General features: G+C 42.6%; 1 long non-coding RNA gene across 2 annotated transcripts; it reads right to left on the bottom strand.

Annotated features, from left to right (window-relative positions):
• Positions 1 to 7,878: 7,878 nt before the first annotated feature.
• Positions 7,879 to 18,141, bottom strand: LOC106732339 (uncharacterized). Of its 2 annotated transcripts, none has more exons than XR_001368615.4 (4): positions 17,673 to 18,141; positions 13,692 to 13,822; positions 10,093 to 10,228; positions 7,879 to 8,004 (listed from the first exon to the last, which is right to left on the bottom strand). It is a non-coding gene; the product is annotated as an uncharacterized LOC106732339 (long non-coding RNA). The 2 variants fall into 2 exon arrangements; XR_012905602.2 differs by having other exon boundaries at positions 10,093 to 10,223.
• Positions 18,142 to 24,603: the final 6,462 nt, after the last annotated feature.

The following is a 24,603-nucleotide window of genomic DNA, read 5'->3' as shown; positions in this document are numbered from 1 at the left end:
ATAAAATAAATATATAATACCTGGCTCTTTGCACTCTATCCACAGCTGTTTTGGCTCTTCATCTCTAACTGATTGGCCACCCCTGGTCTACTCACTCTAGCCCCAGGCAGAGCTCTTAACTACTATACGGCCTGAGTGTGATCTGTGACGAATTTGGAGGCTGGGCATAGCAGGGCTTTTGGGGAAGAGAATTTGTTTATAAAAAGAGACAGTGTGATAAAGTTTGCCATTTAATGATCCTTAATTTACTTTAATGATCCTGAAAGCATTGTCAGGCACTCCAGTTAAAAGGCAGGAAACAAAGGATGGGAATAAATGGTGAGAAGTAAATTGTGTCCCCCCAGGGGTCTGTTGTGCTAGTCAACATAATCATAAATTATCTAGAAAAAAAGGGTAAACAGTGAGTTGGCAAAATTTGCAGATGATACAAAATGTATTCAAGATAACTATGTCCAAAGCAGACTGCAAAGAGCTACAAAGGGATTTCACAAAACAGGGTGACTGGGGAACAAAATGGTAGATGTGGCTAGATCATCAGAAAGGGATAGATAATAAGACAGAGAATATCATTGCCCCTATATAAATCCATTATATGCCGACATATTGAATTCTGTATGCAGGCTTCGTCACCCCATCTTAAAAATATATATATTGCATTTGGAAAAGATACAGAGAAGGAAGTATTTCTTCAGTTAACCTGCGGAACTCCTTGTCAGAGGATGTGGTGAAGGCCAAGACTTTAACAGAGTTCAAAAAAGAACTAGATACATTAATGAAGAATAGCTCAATGGCTATTATCCAGCATGGTCACATATCTTTTGCAAGGTCTCATCATCTGTTTGCCAGAAGCTGGGAATGTGTGATGGAATGAATCATCCAATGATTACCTGTTGTGTTCATTGCCTTTGACACACTTGGCATTTGCTATTGTCAGAGGATAGGATACTGGGCTAGATGGACCTTTGGTCTGAACCATTCTGGCCATTCTGTTGTTCTTACATACAAGAACCCAGATGTATCTGCCCTTGCTGTAACACACTAAACCCTACTTTCTTCCCAGGGCTGAGGCAGAACCCAGGAATTCTGATGGGCTTTTTCTCTCCTTCCACAGAGTTAGTAAAAAAGTAAGAATCTATATTAAAATTGTATACCTAACTGTATCCCTTAATGACTTGCCACAAGATCTTAGAACATTTTGTTAGAGCTGAGTGGGTCTCATATTTATTTGTCTTTGTTTTATATAGGAATTAGATGCAGGGCTCCTGTCAGCAACTGCTAAATTATCTGCCAGAAAACTAGAGCGTTCAAGTGCCTAGCTAGCCCCTGGAATTATGCTTAAAACTGTCCCCTTCCAACCAAACCTGAAATGATGCCCCTGGGTTTAATGTATCTTAAGCCAAGTTATGTATCTCATAGCTCATTGTACCTGGCAAGAGGAACTCTTAGAAAGAGAATGGAGAGAACTTGCAGATCAAAGCTGAGACTGAACTTTCTAGGAAAGTTCAGCTTTGTGATGATACATTGACTGGTCCCTCTTTATATCTAATCAACAGATTGCATACCTGTAATATTCGAATTAAAGCTAGGTTTGAGATTAAAGCACCACTCTGTCTCACTCTCCTACACAGGGCCTGGTCACTGGATCTGTCTGCACTGTACTTGCCACAGTGTATGTGTATGTGTGGAAAGAAGAGGTGCTTTAAGGCATATTTCTGCCAGTTGGAACAACTAGAGGACTGAAATACTCTAAGCCAGCTGTATTTGAACTGAGGAAGTGGGTCTTGCCCATGAAAGCTCATCACCTAATAAACCATCTTGTTAGTCTTTAAAGTGCTACATAGTCCTGGCTTTTGTTTCAGCTGTGCTAAAGCACAGTTAAGGACCACTCCACTTCCTAGATATCGCTGGAGTTCATTGGTGACTGGCTCCCCCCCTTTCCACCAGTCCCTCTCCCCACCCAAGAAGGCAGCCTACGTCAGACAGGAGAGGCAAGCGGTGGGCGGCTGGTTAAAATAGTTTAACATTGTTCGAAGAATCGCCATGGCAGGAGAGCATGCCATCTTTCCAGAGTGACAAAATGGGAATGGAATTTGGAGCCAACATCAGGAGGTTTGTAACCCTAAGCTCTCACTAAACTAGAAAGGAAAGAATGCAAAATAAAGTCCAGTTCAAGCCAAAGTCCTGGCTCTAAGGGTATGTCTACACTAGCCCCCTAGTTCGAACTAGGGTAGCCAATGTAGGCATTCAAACTTGCAAATGAAGCCCAGGATTTAAATATCCCGGGCTTCATTTGCATGTTCCCAGGTGGATGCCATTTTTAAATCCCCCTTAGTTCGAACTGACTGCCTGCGGCTACACGCGACAGTCAGAAGTTAATCCGAACTAAGTTCTTAGTTTGGAATAACTGTTACTTCTCCTGCAATGAGGTGTAACAGTTAATCCGAACTAAGGATTTAGTTCGGATTAACTTTAAACTGCCGTGTGTAGCCGCGGGCAGTTCGTTCGAACTAAGGGGGATTAAAAAATGGCGGCCGGACCGGAACATGCAAATAAAACCTGGGATATTTAAATCCCGGGTTTCATTTGCAACTCTGCTTGCCTTATTTGCCTACCTAGTTCAAATTAACGAGCTAGTGTAGACATACCCAAACATGACCCATGTTAGGCTTCTCTCTTCAGTCATGGTGATTTGTGTTGCAGCCCAACCTCCCCTTGTATTTTGTCTATGTAGGCCATGAACGCTTTGTGGGAGGGCTCTTTATCCTTATATTCTATAATAAGCCTACTATCCTGGGCATAAATAAATTATAATAGCAATAGCTTAGCATGGAGGGAGAAAGGGGGAGAAAAAAGACCTGTGTTTCCTTCTGCAATAAGTGAATCTATTTATATGGCTACAGAGCTGTTCTGTCCCTATCCTATACAACACCCTGAATCCCAGAGCACATTTGAAATAAATCAGGGAGTCATTTGTCTAAAGAGTGTTGCTACAACCACACAGTGGGAAGAGTCCCTGGGTTTGCCTTCTCTGGCACATATCACATTTCATTACTTTGATGAGACCAAGCAAATTCTTCCAGTTGTGTTAATTTGCCCCCAAGCCAGTTTGTGTCATGTTTGCAAGAAGCCTGTGTGACACTTTTTAGCCTTCTCGGTTCCTCCTGGTTTTGAGACCTAAAATAATAATTACAGCACATTTCAGTGTATCATTTCTGAAGTGAAGAAGGCTTGGCATGTGGCGAACAAGGCCCTCTGTTGTAGTGGAACAAAACTTGTAGCTGTGGCAACCTAGAAGGACCCTGAAGAGATTTTTCCTCTGGTCACATAGGACACCAAATGTGTTCACCAGTGGAATGAGTGAGCAGCAACACACTAAGCCAGAGTGCATGGCTCTTTCCTCTCCAGGCTGAGTCTGCTGAGTGGCATATTTCTCATTCTTGACAGAAGGGTCACTATGTAAAGAGAGCCTTTTGGGAAATGGCAATTGGAGGGTGAATCTTTGAATGATTTTGATCTCTCCAGCCAGCAGACCAGGCAGTGGAATAATTTTTTGTGTGTATGTGTGTGTATGGCGGGGGGAGGATTCTTCTATCTTCCCTGGCAAAGTGTACCGTTCTCATGCTGCCCACTACTATGACATGCGTGATTCCTGCATGAATATGTACTGATGAGAGGCTATTAATGGATTTGTTACAACTTCCTTGGTGCTCTGGATCAGTGGCTCTTAACCTTTCCAGACTACGGTACCCCCTGTGAGAGTCAGATTCTCTTGTGTAACCCAAGCTGCACCTCATTTAAAAATGACTTGCTTAAAAATCAGACATAAAAATACAAACGTGCCAAGTATGCTATAACTGCAAAAGTACTTACTTTCTCATTTTAGCATACAAATATAAAATACATTTATTGGAATAAAAATATTGCATTTAATTTCAGTGTATGGCATACAGAGCTGTATAAACAAGGCATTGTATGAAATTTTTATTTGTAGTGATTTTGCTAGTGCTTTTTATTTGGCCTGTTGTAAAACTAGGCAAATAACCAGATGAGTTGATTTACTCTATAGAAGGTTGTTGGGGGTGTATACGGGTTAAATAAGGGGTCTTGGTAAATGCGACCATGGTAATGGGGAACAGCACAGGCAGACCTTGATTTTATTGATTTACAGGGTTGTTTTGATTCCTCCTTCCCTGCTTGCTTGGGATAGATAAGCACCTAATTGTACCCAGGATGTAACTTTTCATGAACAGTCTATGATGTGTTAATCATGCTATCCTCCTTTACCCTCTGTCATGAACAGGGGGAGTGCTGACCAGCACCCAGTAACTATAGCTACATCTAGACTACAATTTGTGTATCTTTTTCTGCTTTTCTTTCGAAAGAGGCTTTTCCAAAATTTGACACGTCTACACGGCACCAAATTTTGGAAAAACCTGCTCTTTTGAGCCATCACTTCTTCCTTGTAAAATAAGGTTTACAGGGATGTCGAAAGAATGCGTCCACTCTGAATTTTTTTTCTGGAAAAACAAACATGTTCCTTGGATGCAGCATTGCTTTTCCGGGGTACCTCTGCTATCCTGGAAAAGCACTGCAGTCTAGACGTAGCCAAAGGGATTAATTTATGTACCTAGCAAAGGTGTCAGCCAAGGGGCTGGGAGAGTCAATCGAGACAGAGGCTTGAAATTTGAATTGGATATAGATTCCCTGGCTGCTTTTTTGTGTGTGGGAGAGTTAATACCAGGAGTTGAGAGACACCGAGGCTGCGTCTAGATTGGCATGATTTTCTGGAAATGCTTTTACCGGAAAAGTTTTCTGTTAAAAGCATTTTTGGAACAGAGCATCTAGATTGGCTTGGAAGCTTTTCCGCAAAAGCACTTTTTGCGGAAAAGCATCCATGCCAATCTAGACATGCTTTTCCACAAAAATGCCCTGATTGCCATTTTTGCGATTGGGGCTTTTTTGCGGAAAACAAATCTGAGCTGTCTACACTGGCCCTTTTGCGCAAAAGCTTTGCGCAAAAGGGACTTTTGCCTGAACGGGAGCAGAATAGTATTTCCGCAAGAAGCACTGATTTCTTACAGTAGGAAGTCAGTGCTTTTGTGGAAATTTAAGCGGCCAGTGTAGACAGCTGGCAAGTTTTTCTAGAAAAGCGTCTGATTTTCCAGAAAAACTGGCCAGTCTAGACACAGCCCGAATGATTTAAACCCAGGCAGGACTACCATGTCGCCCCCCCCCGCCCCCCCCAGCAGAATTCAGGGCCTGAGAGTAGGCTGAACAAAGAGAAAAATTAGAAGTGAGTACCAGGGAAATGTGAGCCCAATCGCATTCAGGGTAATTTTTCTTTAGTTTGTGGTTTGGTTTAAATGCTCTGTGTGTATCTATGCTTCCCCTCTCCCCTTACCATCTAAGCATTGTGCCAGTTTTTTTTCTCTGTTTTTTAAATTTCTATTTCTTGGTTGCCCTGTAACATCTAGCAATTAAGTATGCTTTATCAAGTTTATCTTTTGTTTTGTAATAAAAATAACTTCTTTTAAGGGGGTGATTTGATTCTTATGTCTTGGAAGTTCTGTCTATGTGTATCTACATGCCTCTATGAGGGGTCAGCTACCAGAGACTGCAGCTTGTTTTTCTCTTTTCTTTTTCAAGTTCCTTTGGGCAAAAGAGCTTGAGTACCCCTGGTTTCAAGTGTTCACCCCTGTTTTTTAGAGATCAAAAAGCACTTGATGGTGGCAGTGAAATTCCCAAAAACCTGTGTATTGTGATTCTGGAAGGAAGTTTTTGTAATCAGAGCCTGTAGAGGCAAGGTTTTGAAGCTCTCTTTCAGGCCCCCACCTTCTGCATTTGTAGTGCCAAAGTGGAGAATAGCCTTGACACCCCGTTATCTGTTCCCATTCACGCTGAAGTATACATTCAGGGTCATGTAGCCTTTCCCCCTTCTATGTTGCTGATACAAGGAGTTTTGGGCTGTGAGAACTACTGACATCAACTAAAAGCTGTAAACAGTAAACAGGGATGGGTATAATTATATTCATCACATGGTTATGATTATGCATTATATGAGTATTTACATTACTAACTTAGGGCTTAAAAGTGATATAATTGATAAGTGTATTTACATATTAACTAGGATAAAAAGGTGTACTTGGGGTTAATTTGTTGCTCATTCACATCCCAGGTAGGGGGGATCTGAGACAGAACAGGTATCAGCAGTAAAGGTGCCCTTCTACCTCATCTGCCTCTGGGCAGCCTTTTCTTTTTTTTTCTAACAAAGGTCTTGGTGTACCCCTGGTTGAAAGTCACTGCCGTAGGTGCGTGGTTTGTGAAGCACAATGGGATACCTAGAGAAGATGCTAAATGTGAAAGGTTCTTCTGTCTGTGCGGACAGTCACTGACCAAATGCGCCCAATTTCATGTTCATGACATGTTTCATAGTGCATATGAAACCAAAACTGAATTACTACATTGAGCTAACAGTAAACATCACTTAAATGAGGAAGAGCTTAAAAATAAAAGGATGGGTTTAGATGAGAAGTAGTGCTTTTTATCTTGAACCTGAAGCATTCCCTCCTTTTCTCCTCCTGCAGCTTAAGTTTCATAGTTTATATTTCTGACTCCATGGGTTATGGGTGAGACTCAGAACTGTTTTGCAAAATTTTAGTACCATGCCATTATGTAGGATGTACTTTCACCTATATTATTAATATTTTATTAAAGTTTTAAAAAATAATCATAATCCTGCTTTTCTTCAATCAGAATTTTTGCAAAGGAAAAAATAAATTTGGCTATTGAAAAACTGGTTTTAGTTGTTGCATCCCACTCTTTAACAAAATTTTTTGTACTAGGGCGAGGTGTGAATAGCACAAGGACTCAAACTAGGCATGGTTGGGGAGAGAAAATTAAACACTGATTATTTTTAGGAGACATGAAAATGTACTTTCAAAATACTTCTACCATGAAGATCATTGTGAGGGAAAAAATATCCTAGGAAAGAAAGCCAACAGGATTTGAGAGCATTAGGAAGACTTATCATCTTCATTGAAATGTGCCTTTTCTATAAAGATTGCTTTCCCCATTTATATACCGGGAGAGATATGGCTCAAACATAATTTTGAACATAGGGAAATGTTTCAGACTCAACACAAAAGTGCCTTGATTGCACACAGGGGAGTCTTAACATTGAACATAGAAAAATCTTAAAGTGATTGAGGAAGTACCTCAAGCTAAGCATGAAGAGGACTTAAAATGAACTTAGATGTATCACAGACTGATTGGAGTGGAGGGGTGTGTGTCTTAAACAAAGCACAGATAGCCTTTGACTAGACATAAATGTGTGTGAAATCAAACATGAGATGTCATTGCTTGAACATATGCAGATCTCATAAGTAGTGGATTAGAAAAATCATCATGTAGAAATTCTGAGGCAGGAGGAAAGATAAATTGTAACTTAAGGCTTTGAAATTTGTTAGCTTAAGTGCTTTACACTTACATCACATGAAGTAACTATTTTTATATGTACCTTAGCTCAGTCATACTTGTACAGATGAGAATTTAACTGTGTACTGCAGATCTGTGTACTCTTACAAAAGAATATTTTGGAATCAGATGAGACAATGGCTACAATTATGCGGCCTAACATTCCTGATCCTCCTTTTACTCCTCCTTCATGGTGCATAAGCAAAACCTTTGACATTTCCAAGAAATCTAGCACCTAAGTGTAAACACAAGACTCTCCTCGAAACCAATCGCAATGAACTTGAAATATTTATATTATTCTTTATGAATATAGTCCAGGCCGCTGTGTGTTTCTGATAGGTTACTTGGTATGGAGTTAGATCAAAAGGGGTTGTTAGAGGAAAAGCAAAACAATGACACAGGTAAGAGTGGGAAAGCTGTTTACTGGGAAGTACACTCTATTGGGCTCCTTCTAGGATGGAATGGTTTATTCTTCCCAAAGGTCAGGCTAGGATCAAAGGAGAGTCTGCACCATTGCACCATGAAAGGATCCTAGAAAAGGGAAGGGGTCAGAGTGAATTTTGAGAGGCTTATCAGAGCGTGCTATGACAGCTGACAGGCATGCAAGGAGACCCAGACTACATCTACATTGCAATCTCTGGGGGTGATAGAGCTCATATACACATACCCAACCTAGCTAGCACTGGTAACGCAGTAGTGGAGCTGCAGCAGCACATGCCCAGAACCTGTGTAGAACTAGTCTACAGTGATGTGCTGCTGCAGCTTCCCTCCTCTGTACCTGAGCTAGCTAAATTAAAACTAACTTGGGTATCTCTACATGAGCTACACTTGCAATTGCCATGTAGACATACCCACAGAAAGATAGTGAGATAGCAAAAGGGCACCATTTGCTTCTCCTAGCTCAGTTGGTAGCGGGAGATCTTTGTACCCTTTGCTGTAAATGCTTATACCTTAGAGAGAATTAATAAATAATGCCTGGTTGTGGTGGGGCAGCTGCCCTACAATATCTGGGTGTGGGCTAAATCACAGTGCTGGCCAATCATGAGAGGCTTTTTTGTAGCCTAGCAGAAGGCAGCTTGCTGGGGGAGCTCTGCATATAAGGAGCTGCCCAACAGAGAGAGCCATTGGTCCTGCACCCACCAACTGGTTCTGCACCCACCCTCACCAGGGAGGGTACAGGACCAGTTCCCTAAAACGCATGTTAGAGCAGGGCTGGGCAGACTCAGGGGAACTAGAGACGGGGCTCTAGCCTGATACAAGGGTCAATGAGATGCAAGAGTAATGCGGGTAGAGGCCCATAGAACAGGAGAGAGTAAAGAGGGCAGGATGAGGCTGCTGCCAGAGGGTCCCTGGGCTCAGAGCCAGAGTAGTGGGATAGTAGTGAATTTCTCCTCTTTCCCCTTTATGCCACACCTTGCCACAAAGAATAGTGGCCTGTACAAACTGTGGCTTGCCCCTGAGACAATAGGGCTACATGTTAGGGTCATGGTTAGCTACAGTGGCAGGTGAAACTGGGAACTGCTGATAACCTCCCACCTCAGGAGGGGGTGTGGCCCATACAGACAGTGGCTTGCCCTGAAGCAGAGCCATTAGGCTTTGGGGCTACAGTTGCCACAGAACCAGGTGAAACTGAGTTCTGCTGATACCCCTGGAAGGGGGACAAGAGACCACTGGGGAGGGCACTGCCAGAGGGCAATATGCTGAAAAGGACGCTGTGGTCTGGGAGCGACATGGGTCCAGAATGTGAGGGTATGTCTAGACTACCAGGTTTTGTCGACAGAAGTTTTGTCGACGGTACCTGTCGACAAAACTTCTGTCGACAAAGAGCGTCCAGACACATTGAATTCTGTCGACAAAGCAAGCTGCTTTGCCGACAGAACCCTGTAGTCTAGACGCAACCCTACAGGCAATAACACCTGCTGTCGACAGAACTCTGTCGACAGAAGGTGTTATGCCTCGTAAAATGAGGTATACCAGCGTCGACAAAACTGCTGAGTTCTGTCGACGTTATGTCGACAGAACTCAGTGGTAGTGTAGACGCTGGTATAGTTTTGTCGACAAAAGTTCACTTTTGTCGACAAAACTCAGTAGTCTAGACACACCAGCCAGAAGGAGGACCCCTGCCGACGATCGAACTAATTCCCTGGAGCTGCCAGCAGGAGGTGCCACAGTAGTGAGTCCTGTCCCGGGACACTTGTTTTGAAGACACTGCCTTTGAGTCACTTCAAACAACTCACTGGTCACAGTACCCTAGAGGGGCCTTATAAATGCTAACTGAGCTGGGCCTGCCATGGTAACATAGGTGGGAGATTATGGCTGGATCTATGGGAGGCAGCCCCTGAGGGGTAGAATCACATGATTTTGCCAAGGGAGGGACTAAAAAGGATCTACAGGGCAGTTTGCTCAATAACCATGACACTAGTACATATGCAATCAATACATAGCCGGGGTTGGAAGGCATGAATCCCAGTTTGAACCTCATGGATGCAACTTATCTCTAAACTTTCTAATCCTGAAGAGAAACTGCTGCTGTGAAGAAGAGCTTGTTAAATAAGCATGATTCAGTTTTGCTTAAAATGAAGTTGATGTAATGAATCTGTAGAATGGCCAGGTACTTGCCTTATTTAAGAGTATTGGGGCTTTGGAGGCTGAGTACTAAAGGCATTTCGTTTTTATTTGAGCTGTTAATTGAAAATCAGTTGATTTGCGCTGTTCATTCGGCAGCTCCTCTCCTCCTTGTCTCTTCTTGCCTGGCCTCCCCCACACAGATACAATAACAGCTGTTAATGCTACATCCTGAACAACATGTTAGTAAAAATGTGGCATGTGGCCAGACTTTCAACTTGTGGTTTATTGATTTAATTAACCATGGTCTTGCAAGTACTCTGGAAGTATGATATCTTTGGTAAAGTGGAGATGAGTGAGAATCTAACGTCTCATGGGCTGGATCCTCAGGCAGTCTTTATGCAGCAGCAGTAAAACAAGGGTCATATGATTAACTTCAGCTAAAGAGAATCTTGTTTTGGAGTCATGTGATCAGCCACCTTGTGAGTCACCTTTTTTTTTGTGGCACCTTATAGTCTAACAGATTTATTGGAGCATAAGCTTTCATGGGCAAAGACCATGCATCTAATGAAGTGGATCTTTGCCCATGAAAGCTTATGCTCCAATAAATCTGTTAGTCTATAAGGTGCCACAGGACTCCTCGTTGCTTTTGCAGATTCATACTAACATGGCTACCCCTCTGATACTTCTTTTTTTTCTGTTTTTTAATTTCTTTTCTCTCTGCCTTGCAATAGCAGACTGAAGCTGATGAACTAGGGAACAGGCTTATAAAATAGCTACTGATCGCTCACGGAAAAACTTTTTATTTAGAAAGAATTTTCCTTCCACATTGCATGTTTCCATTGTTCTGTTCTGTCTTTTACATACACAGACATTTGCAGGAAAATAAGGTATTGCTTCAAGGTGATCCTAACCTAAGGTAACTTTTTTTTTATTAATTAATTTTATGATGACATGCTGAATGCTCCAAATAACCAAGGTAATTGGAGCATTCATTAATAGGTCTTAATTCTAAAACTCTTCCTGTGTGCTGCCTCACAATGTCATCTTGATAGTGCACATGAGCTGAGCATTATCAGGCTTACTTTATTCTTTGGTGGGATGCTTCCCACAAAAATTAAGGGTGCTGCCAGATTTGGTGTTGGATGACTTACTGTCATCTTCCTTCAGAATCACTCCTGACATGAATGTCCATCATGATGGTAGAGGCACTGTTCTGATGAAGGCATTAGATAGTATTTTGGATGAGACATAAAATAGAAGCCCTGGCCACTTGTGGTTATTAAATATGCTTTGGCATGTATATAAAATAAATCCCATGGTAATTTTCACAGGGAGAGGCAACTGGCTCCAGCATCTGGACAAACTGCTCTATGGGCAGAGATTTTCAAAACTACCTGCATACATCTGGATGCATTAGCTGGTTTTAGAAACCTCATTCCTGTTGTAATCATGTTCCCAAATGCCATTGTGAAAACAGGAAAAACTTAAAAAACAACAAATAGTCTGGTAGCATTTTAAAGACTAACAAAACATGTAGATGGTATCATGAGCTTTCGTGGATACAGCCACTTCTTCAGATAGGAACAGTTTGCCTATGAAAGTTACAGTGAGATTCTTTACAGTTCTCTACCTCTCTTGCTAAACCAGTATCTAATCTCATTCTAAGCGGCAGCCTTCACAGAGATCCTGTAATCTGCCTCGGAGGAGACTGTTTTATTGGTGGGTAAAGTGATTCCTCTGCATAGTTTCCTGGTATCCTTGAAGGTGAAAGGTGGTACACGAATGAATGCCAGATTTCATTGAAGGTTATCATTTTAACTTACCACTTTTTAAGTTCCCCTGATGTCAGAGACTGGCAGCTCCTGTTCCAAGCATTTACTGTTGCATGGAAATTTTATTAAATGTGGAGTTGGTCCTTGGGAGGGTTGGAGGTAAATGCCAGTATTTAGCATAGATTGCAGTTGTTCAATTATATTTAGTTATTATTTTTAAAGCAGTGGCTGACCATGGTATTGCAGGTTCATTTCTGACAACTCCAGAGAAGAGTGGCCAATACATTGGTTATTCCATTGGTGGTCTGGTAAAACACAGCTAATATGTTTTTCCCATGGCCATGAATAATGTGATCCCTCCAAGTCAATGAGTAAATGGGAAAGGAGGGAGGATGGAGCAACCATGATGGAAGGCCAGTTCTGATCCTGACTATGATACAAAGCATGGTTGAAATCTTAATCGGTGGCTGTGAAGGAAGTGAAAAAAGTTTTTTTTCTCTCTCCCCTACCACAATGTCTTGAAATTTCAAGTCTGCAGATTTGCCTGGACAGTTAAGGGACCTTCGCTAATTGGGCTGTTATATTAGTAAGAGGGCCTGATCCAGACGTGTCTGAATCTGAATCAAATCTAAGTTAGAGTAAATTACATCACTCTTGCCTATCCACTCACATCCTCTACATATATGATGCCCCTTGATTGGCTCACTCAGATTCATTCCCACCTGCTGCTAGTATTTTGGACCTAGCTTTCCATCTCCAGAGCAATAGACCCATATTTAGGGAACAAGCATAGCTTTCTCTTCTTAAGTTTCATCCATGGCTATCATTAAAGTTCGGAGATACTGACTTGTGATTCAGTGAGGAAATATAAGCTACCATATCTAAGATGCTCATCTGACAATAATGCTCATCTCATCAAGTTGATGGAGCTGAATAATTGGATGAGGATAAGCCAGTTGAGACTCGGTACAGACCTGACTGAAATAATAATAATAATAATAAACCAAAGAATTGGATATCTTTGTTGGGGGTTTGCATGACATATGGGAAAGAAGGCATGGCTACCAAGTAATAGCCTTTTTTAAAAAAAATGTGGATCATGTCATAGTCATCCCAAGATTAGATTATTGGTGTGCACAGAACTCTAAATGAGACTATATATGAAACTATATCTTATCCTCTAATCATAACTCTGGTCATCTGAAGAAGTGGCTGTGCCCACGAAAGCTCATGATACCATCTACATGTTTTGTTAGTCTATAAAGTGCTACCAGACCATTTGCTTGCTGTATTTTTTCTGTAACAGACTAACTCAGCTACCCCCTAAAGCTCCTGAGCATCAGTTAGAAACTTCAGCCACTATAACATTTTGCAGCTCATTTGTAGGGCAATCTTTTCTGAATGAAGTACATTGAAACAATGTTGAAACAGTAGTGCATTGAACAGCGTTGTGAGCTGCATTGTCAGTTTATTTCCAGGTGCAATTTAAGATACTGAATTTGACAAAGTCCTAAATAGTTTGGGACCTAGCAATCCAACAATTCAGATCAGCCAAGGTATCTGAGTTGCAACTGCCAGTCCACTAGTTTAAACACAGGGCAATCGTGGGAAAAGGCATTCTATAAGTACACCTGGTTTGGAACTTGCTTTCCCTTCTCAGACCAGTAGAAGTCGAATCTAGTAATTTCAGCCATACAGCACATTCAAGCTATTTTTTTTCAAGTTTCTGAGGAAAGGGAAAGTACAAGAAGTCATCTTTGTGTAGGATATACGAATAAAGATTGATTATTTACTAATAATAAGTGTAAGACTTGTTACTCTTTTTACGGTGTATGCAGATGAGGAAGGATATGTTTTTAGAATCTCAAATAAACAAACCATTAAAAAGGTCTCTTGCCGTTTCCTTAATAAAACAGCTTCTTGGCACCACGGAGTCATAATGACATCAGATTAATGCATCCAGGAGCATCATTCTGAATAGCGTCTGGAGATCTAGACAGTTACGAAACCTAACATGAAAAGAAAATGTTTGTAATCAGTTATGTGCTGCATTCTCCTCTTAATACAGCAACCTGGAATATTCAACATATAACAATAACTAAATTAAAAATATATTGCAAGTCACCCATAAAAAACCTTAAGATGCTATTTTCATGCAAATGTTCCTGTATACTAAAGTGAATTTAAGAATCACAGTAAGCACACTACATGTGAGGAAAATACTTTCTAAATGTAAAAAGTTTCCCAAGAGATGTCAGAAACTCTAAAAAGTGTATTTCCCAATTCTTTCAGCAGCTTCTCTTTGCGATTGCCAGGGAAAAAACAACATTTACCAAAACGGAAAAGATTCTTAGTACTGTAGTCGTTGCACTGAAGAAACAACTCTGGAGAGATGATAATGGAACAATGACATTCTACCATGCTCCTTTTGGGTTTTGATGATAATCAAGATGACAACAATATCAGAACTATTTTTTCTGGCTTCAAAATGAGACCAACCTCTCCCCCTCCTCTGTCAAATGGAATGTTGCATGTTTTAAAACCAGAGCAAGCCACTTCTCCAAACCACACAGAATGCTCACACGATACCTTTTTCTAACAGGAAATTGAGTTTTAAATGTAGGTGGTTTATTCGTTGGAACCAGAGATGGTCAATATTTTTTTTAGTTTCAAAATTTCTAAGACATATTGAAATTAGTAAAAATAAACAGGAATATATTCTGGGAATTTTGCCATTTACTTTAGTCCACTGGAAATCCTTTTAGAATTACAATTTTTTTTCCCTAAAATTTCTTAGAAAACCTGAGCACTGAAAGCTCACCTACAGTGGAACATCTGACGAGTGCTATTAACATACCCTCAAGTGTGTCCATGATGAAGAACCTTCCAAAACAGGTGTGACATTCATCATTGTTAGCCATTTTACCACATGAATTCCTATTCCTTAGGATACAAACTTGGATCTGCTGAGATGACATTGGAACACTTAAAGCTGCCTCTTTTCCCAGCAGCATGAGATCTATATTTTTATGTGGAAAATCTATTTAGTCCTCTGATGGATGAAGTAAGAAGCTCAGGTGAGCTTCATTCTACCGAAGGATTCTCAGCTTGCCATTAACAATATTACATCAGCTGTAACTGTGCTTTATTAAAAGTTACAATCAGAGTGCTATAAATGGGTAATTCAGCATATATTCTAGTATAATGTAATGCTTGTCCCTGGCACTAGCTTCTTTGACTCTGTTGCGGTGTGTGCAGCCCAGCAATCCCACAGTCACTACTGTGGTGGAAAACACACAGTCCCTCACTTAAATAATACATCCCCTCCTGCTCTAGCTCAGCTTTGGTTCAAAGACAGCCCCTTTAAAATTTAATCAGTAGCTTTATCATTGCCTGCAGGCAAACGGTACCCTGCAAAAATGACTTTGGAGCCGAGAAAACTGACATCTAATGGAATTGTACCCTCCTTCCCTTTCCTCTTTTCATTTAATCTTCATAAAAATGATACAAAATAGTACCAAAGAAAGGGAGGGCAATTTGAATGCTATTGTCATTGCTGAGTACTACTTCTCCAGTGAACATATAATACTAGATGTCCCTGCTATCAGTCGCCCCCGGTATAGCACATCAGTTCCTACAAGCATCAAGGACTTTAGTGTGGAATGGATATATAAGTCCTCCCATTCCCTGCTCTTAAGTCACACCACTCCCCTCCCCAATTTGTGCAAATGGAAGTCAGCCATGGGAAAAAAAATTCCCACTTTAAGTTTTTTCGCTATAAGTCCAAGTTTTTTGGAACGTACCTTGGACTTATAGCAAAGACGGCCTGTAGCTGAGTTCTCAGCACTTTTGCGACGAGTACAGTGTGGGTGAAACTCAAGCCCTCTCCCACAGAGCAACTTATGAAGAAACAGGCACTAACTGCTCTTTGCCCCAGAAATGGGTGACTGAACATCTACCCTGTGGATGTGCATGTACATTTTTTATCACTAGCACAAACCATTTCTGAAATTTCAAAATGGTATTTAAAAAAAAAAACATGAAGATATTCCTGGAAGATAGCCAGCTGTAGGTGTGTTTGTGGGAAAGATTAGAAGCAAAAGTTGGGAGGTGGAAATTTAATTAACAGTTTTCTGTTGGGACTCGTGTACTTTATTCAAAAGCCCACTGTTACTTTTTCTTGGAGAAGAATTTAGCCACAGACACGGGAATGTAATCAAACATATCATGAATATAACAGTGGTGGGAAACGTGGTTGGGTGTGGGTCACAGCACAGAAGAACCAGGACTAAAATTATTGGAAGAAATTGGGATGGGATGAGAAAAGAGTTAATTTCCAGAAGTGGTGTTTGGCCTAGAGTTTGCCCTCCTGTTCAAAGGCTGTAGTTCATTCTTCCTTCTTGAATGAAACATTACCTTTTAGGAAGAAAGTAGTCTCTAAGTTCATCTTCTTAGGTTCCTTTCTGATATCTAGTCACATGGACATAGACAGGTACATAGTCGTTTGGTGCAGAACTTGTATATGTGGCTTAGCATGTAGGCATTTACTAAGTATCTAAAAGAAACTGAAATCTTTATGGTCCTGTTACAATACAGTATTATCTTGAGGAGGTTGTTCATCTTTTCTTACGTCACAAGTAGGCCATTGACTGAGGCCTAGTTTTCCTCAGACTGGCTTAGGGACTATTTGAACCATGCTGTGATGTCTCCTATCTCATACAGATTCAGTTTAGCCTCATTGCAACTGCAGGGTTTTCTCTTGTGCTCTGTAATGTGAGAATGCATTCCCTCACTGCTGCTGCTAATATGAAAAGCTTCTGTGGTTGTGCAGGTTTGAAGATGTAACAGCCTTTTAAAAAATCCTGTTATGTCAGATATACTGTCAGCTTTTATAATAAGTGTGTCTAAAATGTTTGCAATGGCCTGCAGTCTCAGAAAATGTGCATATGACCCACTTGCCCACACCTGCAGGAGACAGGGTTGCCAGATGGTTTCAACAAAAATACCGAACACACTTGACATTACATCACAATCTACATTACATCTTATTTAGAAAATACCAGACATTTATATTTTCTCAATTTGATTCCTGAACAGAAAGCTCAAATACTGGACTGTCCGGTTCAAAACTGGACACGAGGCAACCCTAGCAGGAAAGTTTGGGGCTATTTGCTACAATGATGAAATCCTTGGTTATTTCATTGGAGTTTTCTGGCGAGGAGGTAACAAGATGTATCTGCCCAAAGCTGTGGTTATGGTTCTCTGAATTCCCATATTTGTGCTGCAACCTCTATTTCAGCAGGATTCCTAGAGATCATAGAACATAGAACCATAGGGCTGGAAGAGACCTTAGAAGGTCATCAAGTCCAGCCCCCTGCTCTAGGCAGGACCAATCCCACTAAATCAACCCGTTTGAAATACAGGCAGTTCCCGGGTTACGTACAAGATAGGGACTGTAGGTTTGTTCTTAAGTTGAATTTGTATGTAAGTCAGAACTGGTACATATTGTAGGGGAAACTCTAGCCAAACATTTCTCCAGAGCTCAGTTTTATTCTCCCACACCTCACTTCCCTCAGTCCTTTATTCTCAAACTGAGGTGTCTGCTGAGAAAAGCCGCTCCGCATCTCCCTGGTCTGCTGGGGGGAAGCAGCTAGTGCGGGGTTGCCTCACCCCATTTGTAAGTAGGGATCCGATGTAAGTCGGATCCATGTAACCCAGGGACTGCCTGTAAACTTGTTTGAGATACAAAACACTTGTGTTAAGCGTGACTGGTGGATTTGTCTCTTTTTGGTCTAAACAGACAGACTAAAATAATGATTAAAAAAATTAACTGAATCTTTTTCCAGCTCCCCCCTGTACCTCTGATGAAGCTTGAAGATCCTTCCATAGTTGCTCTCACTTTACCTCTGAACCTCCATGGCCCCAATTGCATCTGTCATTCTTCCAGCCACAAAATAAGTGATGGGTCTCTCTTCAGCTCCTGTTAACATTGCTCAGAACAAATTTAAAATAGTTCTTCTTTCCTTCAGCCCAGTGGCTGACAGGGACACTATTTAAGGCAAGCTGGGGGGGACTTACCCCTTCCCCCGGTTCCTATTCTAGCAGGACACTTTCTCCTGCCTCCCCTCTAGCCAGGAGCAAGAGCAATGCAGGCAGCTTCCTTTGTTTACTCCTCTCCCCTTCCCTCACTGGAATGAAAGGACTGCAGGCTCATCAAGTACTACAAAAGCTTCTGAGATACTGGTTCCATCTTGTCAAAAACAGAACTGCAGCAGCAAAGGCAAAACACAAAGGTGAACAGCCACACAGCTTGCTGGCTTGTCTTGGCTTGCTCTTCTCCCCTCCCCTCCCCACCCAGCCAAAAGCTACCTATGCTGCTGTTCCTCTCCAGGCCTTCCCCCCTTCTCCACCTTACTGATTGAAAAGCTAGTTAGTTCACTCTTCTCTTCCTGGCCTCTCCTCCTGGCTGGCTCTTTGCTCTACCACCAGGAAGGCAGGGCTGTATCTGGCAGATCCAATAGCTGGGCTGGGAGCTTCTGCAGCACTTTTAAAATAATTCATTGAGACAATCAGGCTCAGGGAGTGGTGGGTGCTCAGAACAGGATTGCTGCAGATTTCATCATGGTCTGCCCTCATCCTCCCAGGCTGCTATGTTACAAAGGCTGGGAGGAATAAGCCACTTGTGACACCAGTAGACATAGGGCTGCTCAGGCAGGGGAGAGGGTGGCTGTCCCATCCACATTAAAGTTAGTCAGCTTTGGATGCTTTAGCACTTCATTGCAGGCACAGCTGAGCTAAAGAATGACCCCCGGGGATCTTTCCCTGTTGTCAGGAAACAGACATGAGGTCATACCACAAACATTGTTTAAATTACACTTAAATCTTCCCCTCTTTCCAGCTCTCCAATTTTTGGAGGGAATGGCAATCCCCCAAGGTGGCCACCTTTTCTTCCATTTAGTCCCATTTGTCTGTGGGAGTCTTTTCTTTGATGACAATGGGCTTTGGGTCCAGTTACTAGGTAGAACCATACAGGCTGTTACACACAAATGTTGGTTCCTCAGCAGGGTTACAATTGCACTTTTTAATCCTAGGACTTTTTCCCAAAACAATTTTTTAAGGAGCTGCTGATTTTTTACATGGGCAGATACAAACAAATGCTGCCCTAAGCAGCCAGACATTTTATAGCGGTGTGTCTGCTGTTCTGTACATCCTTCTCTTCCAACTGGCATGATAAGTCTTCTTAGCTCCTGTTTACATACTCTTTAATATTTCTGAGGGTGGCAGCATCTCAAATACTCACAAATCCTCTGAGCAACACACAAGGAACCCCCTTTCAATCTGGAATGTGGTTTGTTTTTCAGTAATTTATTTATTTTTAAAGATTCTCGGAAGAAATTCACTATCTTATTCTCCTCATCACAATTTGGACCATAAGACATTTAAAAATAGCAATAATTGCAAGGCTAAGCAGATTTTATTTCTACTAAAGATAGTATACAAAGTATCGAACTTGTGTTATGGTTCCAAAACTGACACCTCGAGATTTGGGATTGGAAGTATCTTGTTGCTGATCTAAATGTAGCGCCCCCTCTCCACCCAGTTACCTTCTTTAATGCCAGTCTGCTTACAGGTTTTGATGGACAGGTCTGGATTCTTCTGGATCGTGCCACCCACTCAGCAGGGTGTATCCTCTTTATTTTTCCCCATGCATTTATTTGGCGGTGGCTCCACCCCCCTCACTCCTTCCTGGCAGGGTCACCAGGGCAGCTTGGGAGGAAAATTCTAACCACAGGGTAATCCCTCCTTACTTGCCAGATAGTTGGAGACTTCCAAGAAATAACACAAACACATACAATATATTCAACACAATAATTATATTAAACAGGAGACAAATATAACATAACAGGGTAAAACACTGTTTTTAGGTTCATTGGTACCCATGCTGCTAATACCTGTGACTTGCCCCAGTCATGTGACTTGATGTAGCAAATGTAAGATTAGTGTCCCGTTGGTACGTGTACTTTGTTGGGGCCCTTGATGACCTATGACCACAAAATTCTTCTTTAGCAGTGGGGCTGACTGGGTTCAGTACAGCCCAAAGGACTCAGAATCGGGAGAAGGTGGTAAGTCCCTCCACAGATTTAATATGCAGCAGGTTATAAAATCCCCAAACCCTTACTCCCTGATTTGAGGACACAGTTCAGGGAGTAGGGGGTTCCCAAAACAAATTTCCTGACTGACTGACTAAAAGATGGTGCGCTCACAAACTCTATGAATGATCCTCAGGTTCAGAGATGACTCTGGACTCCTCAGTCATTGCAGAGGCTGATCTCTACTAGAAGCAGGGGCGGCCCATGAGCCAAAGCAGACGAGGTGGTCGCCTAGGGTGCCACCAGCCCGGGGCACCCGATGATTACATTACAGCCATTGATGGCTGTGCAGGCGGGGGCGCTGATCGCACCTTCCGCTTGGGGCGCCAGCTGCCGCAGCCGGCCTCAGGCCGGCCTGGCTAGCAGGGATCCTCTTCAGGCAGGAATCAGGGTGCTTCGGTCCCAGGATTTCCCCTCACCACTAACGGGTGCAGATTACACAACTGTACTAAAATCCAAACTGTAGTCTCCTAGCCCAGCGCCCAGACACACACACAGCAGGCAGCAGCCGTGAACTAGCAGACAGAGCAGAGCTCTCACCTAGGGAGCTGGAGGGCTAACTCAGCCTGGCTGGGGAAGTTTCCCAGCAAACTCTACAAACTGGGAATCAAGAGTGGAGAAAGGAAAAGCCCAGCTGAGGGATCTTGCTTTCGGGTCCGTAAAGGCCAGTTCTCAGGGGGAACCCTGCATGTAGGCCTGGGGCTTACCAGCTCCCCACACAGCCAGCCCTGCCCTTGCCTTGGCTCGCTCCAGGCTCCACCAAAAATAAAATGGCTTCTCCCCCCTCCTGAACTCCCTGGGAGGGTATCTCACTCCCTGATGGTTGCCAGGCAGACTCTAAGTTTGCCTTGGTTCCCCATACCTACCAGAGACAGTGTGCCTCTCCCTGAACTGCCAGCATACAGAGCCCCAGGAATCTAGGTAATCTCCTTGGGGTTATATAAATTTACAACTAAACTTAATATGTGGCTTTACTTGGTATTTGTTATATTTTTTCTTTATAAGAATTAGGAACACTGCTCCTGTCAGTTAATTTCTAAGTTATCTCCTGCATACAAACAACAAGCAAACAACAACAAAATCCAGGAGTTTTCAGGTGCTTAAATGCCTGGAACAGAATTATGGCTCAAATTACCCCACCTACCACAATCTAAAATGGTGCCCCTGCTGGCTGAGCTGCTCTCAGAATTGTTCAAGGGCCCACCGGGCAGCCCACGGTCAGAAAGGCACATGGGTGACTTATTTGGCTACCTCTCCCACGAGGCTGTTCATCCTCTGCATTTTTCATATTCAGAGTGGAAGCCTTTTTTTGTTATAAAGAGCAGAATCTGCTGCTCTACCATGGAGATTGCTTTTTCATGTCATTGCAGGGACAGAAATTGCCTTCCTCTCTGTGCTGCCGGTGCATCGCCACAGTCTGTTCTACATGAGCACAGAATTCCAGTTCAGACCTTCCCTTCTCTCAAGAATTGTATCCAAAGTCAATTCCTGATTAGCACACAGTTACATTCAGAAAGTGATTTTGGGGGAACATTGGCATGGATGTCAAGCAAATAACTTGTATCTTTAATCTCTTTCTGCAGGGGGGTTTTGCATAACGCAAGCATTATGTCATCAAATGTTTTATTAGTGACTATTTGCTGTACATTGCAAATAATTCTAGAGGTGTAGATGGCTTGCCACTTGCTAATTGGGAGTATTAGATATTCAAAACTTGTAGTGTGAAACATTTGTCAGTTTTGGTACGACATACTGACTATGTGTTCCCAGTGGCGGCCCGTCAATACAGGCGACCTACGTGGTCGCCTAGGGCACCAAGAAAAACAGCTGTTGAGGGCTTTGGAGACGGGGGCACCGATCGTGCACCGATCGCTCGTTTCGCCTAGGGCACCAGTTGCCGGCGGCTTGTCTAGGGCCACTCCTGTGTGTTCCCTGATTTGAGAAGACTAACTTTGTTCGAATCAGGTTTATAGTATGAAAACCCATGTTTATAATTCACCCTGTGAAGATGCTTCAATTTTTCCTTAAAATTCTTTCTTTCAGCAAATATTCTTTTGCTAGAGTATTCATAGACATTGATCACAAAAGGGATAAAACAGCCAAAGTGAATTAAAAAACCCCTCAAGGCCCCAAAAGGTGTATTTGTAGAAATTGTGGTCAGTATTCACCTGGCTCTGGGGAAGGTGTGGCAGATACCCTGCAATATCCTTAGGAGAGCTTAGAGTATCTTTGTGGTCCCCTGTATTAAATTAATGGCTTATGCATTGTGGCCTGGGATTGTACATAACCTTTTGATGGGGCAGATATGAAACCTGGAGGTTCGAAGGACTACATTAAACCATGTGCCAAACAAGAACGCACTCTTGAAACAAAACACATGAAGTATCTTTCCTTGGAATATCTACCGGGTGGTTAATGCAAATTGTTCCCCCTGACCTTTTGAAGCTATGCTCTGAGGAGTGGGCCCCTGGCTGCTGATCTTCAGAGCAAACCCTAAACTGTCCAAAGGAAGAGACTGAACTATTGCTGGTTGTTCTGGCTGTGAATCTGAGATCATCATGAGCTTGTAAGCATGGGGAAGGAAACCATGTTGTATGTTTAAAGGACTGACTTGTGCCAGAGTTGGAGTCTGGGTGAGGCTCCTTTGAGCTTTTTAGCATTCAAGTATGTTTTATTGTTTTCAGTATGTTTTCGCTGTGATGCTTTTCCTTTGAGGATAAGTGTGGTAACTGATAACTGTTGTGGGCCATTACACAGTGTAAGCAGCAAACTGGAGCTTGGAAAAAGCCCTGGTCAGGAGGGAGAGAGATGTGGGTCTCTGCCAAGAAGAGGTGAGAGCTGAGGAGTCAGGAGCCTAGGGTAGGCATGACAGAGGAGGGAATACAGGTACAACTGCCCTGACCTGTGACTCCAGGTGCATGGGGCAACCTTGCATATGCCACACACCTGGCATGTCAGGGACTTTTTGTGGGTGGGGTCTGAGGGAAAATCTGAGGAACATGGAAATCCACTTCATTTTCTTCTCTTCTAAGGGCCTATCTACATAGACAAAATGTGAATTTGTTACTGAATTAAGCAACATCTATGTCAGCTGCTTTTGAATTGAGGTAAGTGTCTTCAGAAGAGACTTGCAATTATTTCCCTAATTTGAACTAGTTAAATTGATACAATGTCAACATATCTATCAGCCCAAAGGCTGCTTGATATGGACAAAACTCAACCCAGGCTCCTCTCCTCACTTCTACTGGTCTGAGGGCTCCTTCTCTCTGCCTGACACTAGTTCACACATCCTTATGTACCATTTCACAGATGGCAGTCACCTATAAATCCCGATCTGGAGCTCTGAGCCCTTCTGTTTATTCTGGCTGTGGTGTTAGTTTCTACCAGCAGAGTGCCTCCCACACTGAGAAATAACTGCTCAGCACAAAGTAGCACTGACATGCAGGAACATGATCAGGGCACCAAGAAATGGGTTAATGTAGGATTCCAGCGATCAGATAAAAGTGCTGAGTCTTGAGAAAGGTAGATTGGCAATTGGCTGGGGACTGGATAACCTGTACTGACCAAGATATACAGTGTGCAAGTTACTCTCCCCACAATCTGCAAGCACAACACTACAGTGTGGCCATTCTGGAAATGTAGTACTAGTTCGCATAGGCCTCGATCCTACAGCTGGATGCACACAAACTGAATCTTATGCTAGCATGCAGTCCTGCTGAAACCACTGGGGCTCACTTGGGCACAGGAATTTGCTTATTTGTGAATTAGATTGCAACATCAGGCCTGTAGTCTCCATTCAGATATGGGGGAAACTCCGGATATGAAGTATGGAGGTTAAACCAGAACCAGGGCTGGATTCTTGTGCCCATTAGAACTCTGGTCTCTTTTCACCCCTAGCTAAAGGCATGTTCTGTACAGTACCCGAAGAAGGCTACCCTGTGGACAAAGCAAGTCAAAAGATCTAGGTTTCTTTTCCATCTCTGTCACTTAATTTTCCTGTGCCTTCTCCTCTCCTATTCAATCGGCTACCTGCCTCCGTCCAGGGGACTGTGTGAAGTTTTTTCATTAATGGTCGTAGGGTATTCTGAGCTTTTCAGAGGTAAAGTATTATTCAAGGGTATGAATACAATCTAAGATGTAATCCTGACATTGTACCACCTAGCCCATGTGTTTGTGGCTATATTCTGGGCTGTACCTCTTAGTTGAATGGGGCAAAAATGACAGCAGAGTTGCTGGTGGGGATGAAAAGTTGGTTCCAACCATTTTTGTAACTTCCAGATTCTTCCTGTTAGAGGCCAGCAGTTTAGGCATACATTTGAACATCTCTAGGGGCTGCTGTAATTTATGGTGGGTTCCTTGACAGCTGCGTAGGGGTGCTCTATGACACAGGATAGGCATAGTGTATGTAGCCATAATGCTGGGTGGTGGTGATGGCATTTTGGGGGCTGTACACACAGCCCTTGGCTACTCCCACACTTAGGAAATTCACTTTGGGAGCATTTGCAAATTCTATACAGCCCTTGGTTACCAGGAGTATAGGAGCTTGAGCAGTCGCACATGACCATGGGTTGCACTTGGTCCATAGCTTATATAAACAAGAAAGTCTTCCCTTTTGATTTATATAGATACCACGGCCAGAA

Source organism: Pelodiscus sinensis, chromosome 8, assembly GCF_052426305.1.
Source record: "Pelodiscus sinensis isolate ZL-2025 chromosome 8, ASM5242630v1, whole genome shotgun sequence".
Classification (NCBI taxonomy): Eukaryota; Metazoa; Chordata; order Testudines; family Trionychidae; genus Pelodiscus; species Pelodiscus sinensis.
This window is presented reverse-complemented; position numbering and strand designations above follow the sequence as displayed.